The following is a 9,324-nucleotide window of genomic DNA, read 5'->3' on the forward strand; positions in this document are numbered from 1 at the left end:
TCTAAATGAATGACCCAACCTGATATCATCTTTATGCACAGTAACTGAGAATTGGTTAAAGAGCAGTCCCGGAAGTGGAACATTGAGGACATAGACTACAGTTGAAACCAGATATTTACATACACTTCAGAAAAAAACACAAAAACTTTCTTTACTGTCATACATTAAATCAGAGTAAACTTTTTCTTTTTTAGATCAATACATATTAACATATTTTTTGCATTTGTTAAATGTCAGAATCGAGCGAGGGAGAATTTGTATGTATTTTTTTTTATCACTTTCATCAAAGTCAGAAGTATACATACACTAAGTTTATTGTGTCTTTAAACAAAAAGAAAACTCCAGATGATTCCATTCTGAGCTTAAGAAGCTTCTGATAGGTTAATTGATTCCATTTGAGTTAATTGGTGGCACACCTGTGGATGCATATAAAGGCACACCTCAAACACAGAGCCTCTTTCTTTGACATCATGGGAAAATCAAGAGAAATCAACCAAGACATCAGGAAAAGAATTGTGGACCTCCACAAGTGTGGCTCATCCTTAGGTGCAATTTCCAGATGCCTGAGGGTCTCACGTTCATCTGTTCAGACAATAATACGCAAGTATAAAAAACATGGGAATGTACAACCATCATACCGCTCAGGAAGGAGACAGATTCTGAGTCCCAGAGAGGAATGTTTTTTGGTGTGAAATGTGCGAATCAATCCCAGGACAACAGCAAAAGACCTTGCGAAGATGCTAGCTGAAACTGGTACGACAGTGTCATTATCCACAGTAAAAAGAGTCCTGTACCACCATGAGCTAAAAGGTTACTCTGGGAGAAGAAAGCCATTACTTCAAAACCACCATAAAAAAGCCAGACTACAGTTTGCAACTGCACATGGGGACAAAAATCTTAATTTAGGGAGACATGTCCTGTGGTCTGACGAAACAAAAATTGAACTGTTGGGCCATAATGATAAACGGTATATTTGGAGGAAAAAGGGCGAAGCTTTGAAGCCTCAGAACACCATCCCAACTGTGAAGTATGGGGGTGGTAGTATAATGTTGTGGGGCTGCTTTGCTGCAGAAGGGACTGGTGCACGTCACAAAATAGATGCCATTATGAGAAAAGAAAATTTAGTTGATATATTGAAGCAACATCTGAAGACATCAGCCAGGAAGTTAGAGCTTGGGCGCAAATAGGTCTTCCAAATGGACAATGACCCCAAGCATACCTCCAAATTAGTTACAAAGTGGCTAAAGGACAACAAAGTCAAGGTATTGGAGTGGCCATCACAAAGCCCTGATCTCAATCCCATAGAACATTTGTGGGCAGCACTGAAAAGGCGAGTGCGAGCAAGAAGGCCTCCAAACCTGACCCAGTTCCACCAGTTCTGTCAAGAGGAGTGGGCCAAAATTCCAGCAAACTATTGTAGAAAGCTTGTGGAAGGATACCCAAAACGTTTGGCCCAAGTGGAACAGTTTCGGGGCAATGCTACCAAATACTAAGGAAGTGTATGTATACTTCTGACTTTGATGAAAGTGATAAAAAAAATACATAAAATTTCTCCCTCGCTTGATTCTGACATTTAACAAATGCTAAAAATATGTGAATATGTATTGATCTAAAACAGAAAAAGTTTACTCTGATTTAATGTATGACAGTAAAGAAATAGAAGTTTTTGTGTTTTTTTTCTGAAGTGTATGTAAATATCTGGTTTCAACTGTACATAGGAGTTAACAGTTTGTCTCACATGCATATATGTTTCTTTGCAAACATGACACATACATTAGCTAACTACAACTTAACTCTGTACATGTGTATAGTATTATATATATATATATATGTGTGTGTGTGTGTGTATATATGTGTATATATATGGGTGTATGTATATGTATGTATATATATATATATATATATATATATATATATATATTTGTATATATATATATATATGTGTATATATATATATATATATGTGTATATATATGTATATGTGTGTGTATATATATATATATATATATATATATATATATATATATATATATATATAGTAGTACAGTATACATTTTCACAAGGTAAAAAAATAACAGTGAGCAGAGTTGATTGAGTAGTGTGAGTTGTATCTGAGAGTAGCTGCTGGAACGTGGTTTGTTGTATTTTGGTGCACAGCCTGTGCCCCCTCGTGTTTGACGTTTTTGACCCCTGTGTTGTCTCCCGAGACCGGGCTTTCTCACGGTGTGTTCAGGGGGCAGGCAGCTAGCGGATCAAGGAGAGATGCCTACGATTTGAGACAAAAATGAAATTGCGCTGAAACCCTGCAGGAACTCATAGTGCACCTTTAAGATGGGTATCTTGACAGCAGCGGTGCAAAATTAGCTAGGTTGAAATTAACGGCTCAATCAATGCCAGAAAACACCTTAATAACATCACAACAAAAATACAACAGAATAAATCATTTTGTGGTGGGCTTTAATACATTTTGCCAGATAATACCTCACTGTTAAACATACGATTTACCGCAGTTTTTATCAGAAGCTCTACTGTGGATTGCCCATAATTCAATATCACTACGCTGCAATGTGACATTAAAGCCAGCAGTCGGCGCTGTCCCCATTTATGCAAGGACTTATTAAATAGGAATTTATTTACAACAGTTACATTGTCACACTAACAAACCAGCCTGTATTGTCTTCACATTCAACATCCCTGTGAGTCCGTAAGGTTAAAGCTCTCAGAGGCCAACAATAGCAGTCAAACCTCTCGGGATTATCAGGAAGCTTCTGTCTCTCCACATCTCACACTGGTCAGATCTTCAGACAGGGCGAGTGCTGGATAAGCAGTGTTTGGATCCAAAATCAGAGGAGTGTAGGAGAGCATCTCCTTCATCTTGTTCCAGATGTTGAAGCTCAGGTTGCCCAGGTGTTTGGCCTCGTCTAGTCTCGCTTTGCCAGACCTATCTCCACTGCGGCGCTGTGGAGGAGGGTCTGGCTAGTCCACACAGCATTCCTGGATGGGAGAAAAACGTGCTCTGGTTTTTTGGCATTTCCTTAATCCAATCACAATCGTATTGGGCGGAGCTAAGCACCGGGAAAAGCCGCGGTGCCGCTGCAAAATAGTCTCAGGAAGGAACTTGTTTTGGTGGAACATGTGTACGTTCAAAAGTAGTTTTAGTTGTGCAACAGAAAACTCAGATTGGACAGATAGTCTAGCTAGCTGTCTGGATTTCCTCTGCAGAGATCTGAGGAGCATTTAACCATAGTCCTCATAAATCCACCGGAGGTTAGAACGCCAACACAAAGAAAGTCTAAGGCAACGGATATCCGGTCTAAATGAGTGAAATCCGATGGAATTTCCATTGGCAATGGAGCAAACCCGGAAGTGGAACGTCGAGGATATGGACTGTGTGGCCTCGTCTATCAGAGCTCCTGAGAGCAGCTTGCCTTGTAGTTCTGCAGGAATGAGATGTCTTTAGCTCTCAGCTCGTCCTCTGTGGCTCTGACTGTGTCTCTCTGCTCAGAGCCTCCAATCTTCTCTTTCATCCTATGACTCTTCTGCTTCTCTTCCTCCCACAGAGCAGAGATCCTGGCCTCCTCTTCCTCTTCTAGAAACTGTTGGAGCTTCTTAAACTGCTCCTTAATCTTCCTCTTTGTGTGTTAGGCCTGGATCTTAAACCTCTGAGGTCCGAGGGTCTTTTCAGACACAGATGATTTTGTCATGCTCTGATGTTGTTGTGAATTTGACCAAATCTAAGTACCATGACTTTTTTTGTATTCAGCACAAGCTCAGCTAACATAGTCAGAGAGAAATAGAGGCTGCAATAACTTTTTTTGGCAAGTAGAAAGCTACATGTTACTGGTTTTACTGGTCAATACAGGCATTTCAAAAGGTAAAAAGGACTGGGTGACGATAATGTTCATGAATGAAATCACTGGCAGCACATCACCCCAACCCTCATCCACTTTCACTCCATCCATACACCCCCACCCTGAAACCTGTGGACCTCAGACGCTGGCCTGCTCTCCGTTCCCCACACCAGACTCTGTACCTTCGGAGACAGAGTCTTTAGTGTTGCAGCCATCCATCCCTCTGGAACACCCTCCCTGCAGATATCCAAAATGCTAAATCCCTGGACATTTAAAAAAAAACTCCTGAAAGACCACCTGTTCACCACAGCCTACAATCTCCCTTAGCTTAGCCACAACCATTCTGTAAAGTATCGTTGGGTTTCATGAAAGGCGCTAATAAATAAAAGTTATTATTATTATTATTATTATTTTGAGGCAGGAAGAACCTTTCAGTAATAAGGTAGGAGGTGCAATCACTTTTTGGCAAGTGCAAAACTACATGTTACTACATATTTCAACTGGTAAAAATGACTGGGTTTTGTTACACACAGAGCAAGTAAAATAATGTAGAGTCATAAGGATAATTGCATGAGAGATACTCTCTTTATTGTGTATATATAAGGCAGTTGTAAATCGTGTTAATTATAGGCTACAGTCCGTTTTCCAAATATAGCCTAAACAAGGATATTAGACATAGGTCTACCAAACATATTCCATCAGAAACAATCAGCACTTGCCTATAATCAGATAAATATCATGCCTGGTTACGTTTATGAACAGCAAACACTACTTTAGCCACAATTGCGATTAGTCTGTTACAAGAAACATTTAAGTTTTACAAAGACATACCTTTACTATTAAAGGCATACTATGCAGTTTCCATTTTTGTCAAACAAAAGGTTACGGATGTGTGGTGATGAGACAGGGTGAAGTTATATTTTGGGTAGATTATTTTGGGTCAGGAGGTGCAAACTGTTAAAGCTCTCACCGTTTCCAAGTTGTTTTCTTTGACAGATCCTCCTGTTCTTCCTATTTTTATAAATTTGCTCCTAGGATCGTAGGCTGAGGTGAGAGGTTTCTAAAGTTAAATGACATCTTTAGAGAGCAAATGTTGCCAACATTTTAAAGTCTAATTTGGCTAAGGTAGTGTTCCTCTGGTCTATACAGACCACAACCCAATAACTTTTTGAACTCCACTGGTTGATTCGATGATTGTTTTTGCCCATATAAGCACTTGGCTCTTAAATATTGTGCTATACCAATGTGTAATCTCTCTAGTCTAGTTCTATCTGTCTAGTCACTCTTAAATGCTTCTCAAGCGCTGGAGTTGCTTAGTTGCAGGATGGAGTCAAGATAGGCTGGCTGGGGAGGGGGGGTACATCCTGTCAGTGAGCAAACAAGTCCTTAAGACAAAGCTGAGAGGCATATTATTGTGTATACATATGTAATGAACTATTAAAACTCACTTGTCCCTGGCTTCGTTCCAAGGTAATGATGAATTCATGAATTTGATACTTTTTACGCACCGACCAAATTGCCTCTAAAGTATTGAGTATCGAATAATTCAATTCAATTTTCAATTCAATTCAATTTTATTTATAGTATCAAATCATAACAAAAGTTATCTCGAGACACTTTCCAAAACCCCAACAATTACAGTAATTCCATCAAGAGCAAGCATTAGCAGTGGCTATCGCGACAGTGGCAAGGAAAAACTCCCTTTTAGGAAGAAACCTCGGCAGACCCAGACTCTTGGTAGGTGGTGTCTGATGGGCCGGTTGGGGGTGTGATGAACAGTGGCGATAATAGTCACATTAAAGGTCACAGTGACGTCGAAGGTCATCGTGGAAGTTCATGTCATAGCAGGGCACATCGTGTCATACTGAGTAGTGCAGTCCCCTATACCGGATCCAGACTACTCTGTGCATAGTAACATCACAGCAGGGCGTTGCGGGATGAAACGTGGCGCTGCAGAGCATGGGTGGATGCGGCGGATGCAGCGGATGCAGCAGGATGCGGCCGGAGTTTTGCAGAGAATCACAGAGCATAGCTCTGCAAAGAAGAAACATAAGGACTCCGGGAGTAAACTCCCCCAGAGCTAGATTAGTAACAAGCAATTATGGGACAGGATGCATACAGAAGTAACAAGTAGAGAAGAGAGAGCAGCTCAGTGTGTCATAGGAAGGAAACAGCAACCCTGCAGTCTAGAATTGTAATAGCATAACTAACTACGAGGAGAAGCAGGTGGGCCGGGTTAGGTGGGCGCTGCAACTCCTCACTCCCTAACTATAAGCTTTGTGCCAAAGAGGAGGGTTTTCAGTTTACTCTTGAATGTGGCGACGGTGTCTCCCCTCGAACCCAGACTGGAAGCTGGTTCCAGAAGCGGAGCCTGATCGCTGAAGGCCCTGGCCCCCAGTCTACTTCCAGAGACTCTAGGACACGAGTAGCTCCGCATTCCGGAGCGCCGAGTGCCCTAGTGGGACAATAAGGTACTAAGAGCTCTTCTAGGTATGATGGTGCTTGACCATTTAGAGCTTTGTAAGTCAGGAGGAGGATTTTAAATTCGATCCTAGACTTCACAGGAAGCCAATGCAGAGAAACTAATACAGGAGAAATATGATCTCTTCTATTAGTTCTCGTCAGAACCACGTGCTGCAGCATTCTGGATCAGCTGGAGAGCCTTAAAGGGACTTAATTTGGACAACCTGATAATAAGGAATTGCAGTAATCTAGTCTAGAAGTAACGAATGCATGGACTAGTTTTGGCAATGTTACGAAGATGGAAAAAGGCTATTCTTGAGGTTTGTTTTAAATGGGCGTTGAAGGATATATCCTGATCAAAAATAACTCCCAAATTTCTGACCGCAGTGCTGGAGGCCAGGGCAATACCATCCAGAGTAGCTATATCTTTGAAAACGAAGTTCGGCAGTGCGTTGGTCCTATCACAATAACTTCCCGTTTTGTCTGAGTTTAACATCAGGAAGTTGTGGGTCATCCAGGATTTTATATCCTCAACACACGTTTGAAGTCTTGCTAACTGACCACTTTCATCTGGCTTAATTGACAGATATAATTGGGTATCGTCTGCGTAGCAGTGATAATTAATTGAGTGTTTCCTAATAATATGTCCTAGAGGAAGCATATATAAGGAAAATAGAATTGGTCCAAGCACTGAGCCTTGAGGAACGCCATGGCTGACTTTGGCGTGCTTGGAGGGTTTATCGTTAATGTTAACAAATTGGGATCGCTCAGAGAAATAAGACTTAAACCATTTTAGTGCAGTTCCTTTAATTCCGACTAAGTGTTCTAATCTCTGTAACAGGATTGTATGATCAATAGTGTCAAAAGCAGCACTAAGATCTAGTAAAACAAGAATGGAGACAAGTCCTTTGTCTGCAGCTGTTAGAAGGTCGTTAGTAATTTTCACCAGTGCCGTCTCTGTGCTATGATTCTTTCTAAATCCTGATTGAAAATCATCAAATAAACTGTTGCTATGTAGAAAATCACATAACTGATTAGCAACCACCTTCTCAAGGATCTTGGATAGAAAGGGAAGGTTAGATATAGGTCTATAGTTTGCTAAGACCTCAGGATCCAGGGTCGGTTTTTTCAGAAGAGGTTTTATCACAGCTATTTTAAATGACTGCGGTACATAACCTGTTAATAAGGACATATTGATCATATCTAGTAGTGAAGTGTTTACCACGGGTAGCGCTTCTTTGAGTAGCCTCGTTGGGATGGGGTCCAAGAGACAGGTAGATGGCTTAGCTGAGGATATCTTTAACATTAATTGTTGAAGGTCTATAGGATAAAAGCAGTTTAAGTATATGTCCGGATTAGTCGTTCGTTTCAAGCGGTCCTGTATTTAAAGATGAACTGTTAGAAGTTGAGGGCAAAAGGTGATTAATTTTATCTCTAATTGTTATAATTTTATCATTGAAGAAGCTCATGAAGTCATCACTACTCAGAGCTAGAGGAATAGATGGCTCAGTAGAGCTATGACTGTCTGTCAGCCTGGCTACAGTGCTGAAAAGAAACCTTGGGTTGTTCTTATTTTCTTCTATTAGTGAAGAGTAATAGTCTGATCTGGCTTTTCTTAAGGCCTTCCTATAGGTTTTGAGACTTTCTTGCCAATCCAGACGGGATTCTTCCACTTTGGTAAGGCGCCACTTACCCTCGAGGTTTCGCGAGACTTGTTTCAATCGCGAGTTTGTTCGTTATACCAAGGAGCTTTTTCCTTCGCTTCATCGTCTCTCTTTTTGAGAGGAGCGACAGAGTCCAAAGGTCGTCCGTAGGCAAGTGCGCCGCCGTCCACAAATGCATCAACCCGAGAGGGACTTAGGTTAACATAGAGGTCCTCTGTTATTCTAAGGCACGACATAGAGTCAAATGCTGTTGTAATATCTTCCTTAAATTTAGCTATAGCACTGTCAGATAGGCATCTAGTGTAGAAGCCTTTATCTAGTTTAGTATGGTCAGGTAGCAAGAATTCAAAAGTAATTAAAAAATGATCTGATAATACCAAATTCTGCGGAAATATTCTTAAGTCCTCAATTTCAATACCATATGCCAGCACAAGGTCGAGGGGTGTGGTTAAAACAGTGTAGCGCGTCGCTTGTGCACAGTCTGACTGAAACCGATTGAATCCAGTAATGTGTTGAAAGCAGTAGTAAGGCTATTGCTGTCAACGTCCACATGGATATTAAAATCACCTACAATAAGTACTTTGTCTGATTTAAGGACTACACATGATAAAAACTCTGAGAATTCAGATAAAAATTCAGAATACGGACCTGGAGCTCGGTAGACAACAACAAATATAATTGGCTGTTCTGATTTCCGTGTTGGATGTTGAAGATTAAGAACAAGACTTTCAAAAGAGTTATAATTCAGTTTGGGTTTAGGGTTAATTAACAGGCTTGAATCAAATATGGCTGCAACTCCCCCTCCTCGGCCGGAGCCTCTAGGAATTTGAGTATTAATATGACTGGGAGGAGTCGCTTCATTTAGACTAACATATTCTTCATGGCCCAGCCATGTTTCAGTAAGACAGAATAGATCAATTTGATTATCAGATATCAATTCATTTACTAGTACTGCTTTAGAAGACAGAGATCTGATATTTAGTAATCCACATCTAATTGCCCCGTCATTCAATACCCAATTTAAATACCTAAGGAGTAAATCTCATCAGCGTCAGTGAGCCAATAAGCGTGCAGCATGCTTCTACCAGGATCTAATAACGTTTGTGATTGGCTGTCTAATGTAACACGTCAGAGACACGCAGGAAAAACTCTACGTTATATGCACAGAGTAGGAGCTGAATAATACATAAAAAGATTTGGGCTGTAATGTCTTTCATAAAACAGGTATCGAAAAAAGGTATGGTTAAGGAACCGGTATCAAAGTCATGGTATTAGTAATGGTACCTAATTTTTTTAAACGATACCCAGCCCTAGTTGCAACATGTAGCGTCTTCAACTTTACTTAC

The 9,324-nt window shown here is 40.6% G+C and overlaps 1 protein-coding gene across 1 annotated transcript in view; it reads right to left on the reverse strand.

Annotated features, from left to right (window-relative positions):
* The window catches only part of LOC120557398 (ornithine decarboxylase-like), a 68,089-nt gene that overhangs the window by 12,634 nt on the left and 46,131 nt on the right, over window positions 1-9,324 (reverse strand). The gene's annotated exons all lie outside the window — the stretch shown is intronic.

Source organism: Perca fluviatilis, chromosome 4, assembly GCF_010015445.1.
Source record: "Perca fluviatilis chromosome 4, GENO_Pfluv_1.0, whole genome shotgun sequence".
Classification (NCBI taxonomy): domain Eukaryota; kingdom Metazoa; phylum Chordata; class Actinopteri; order Perciformes; family Percidae; genus Perca; species Perca fluviatilis.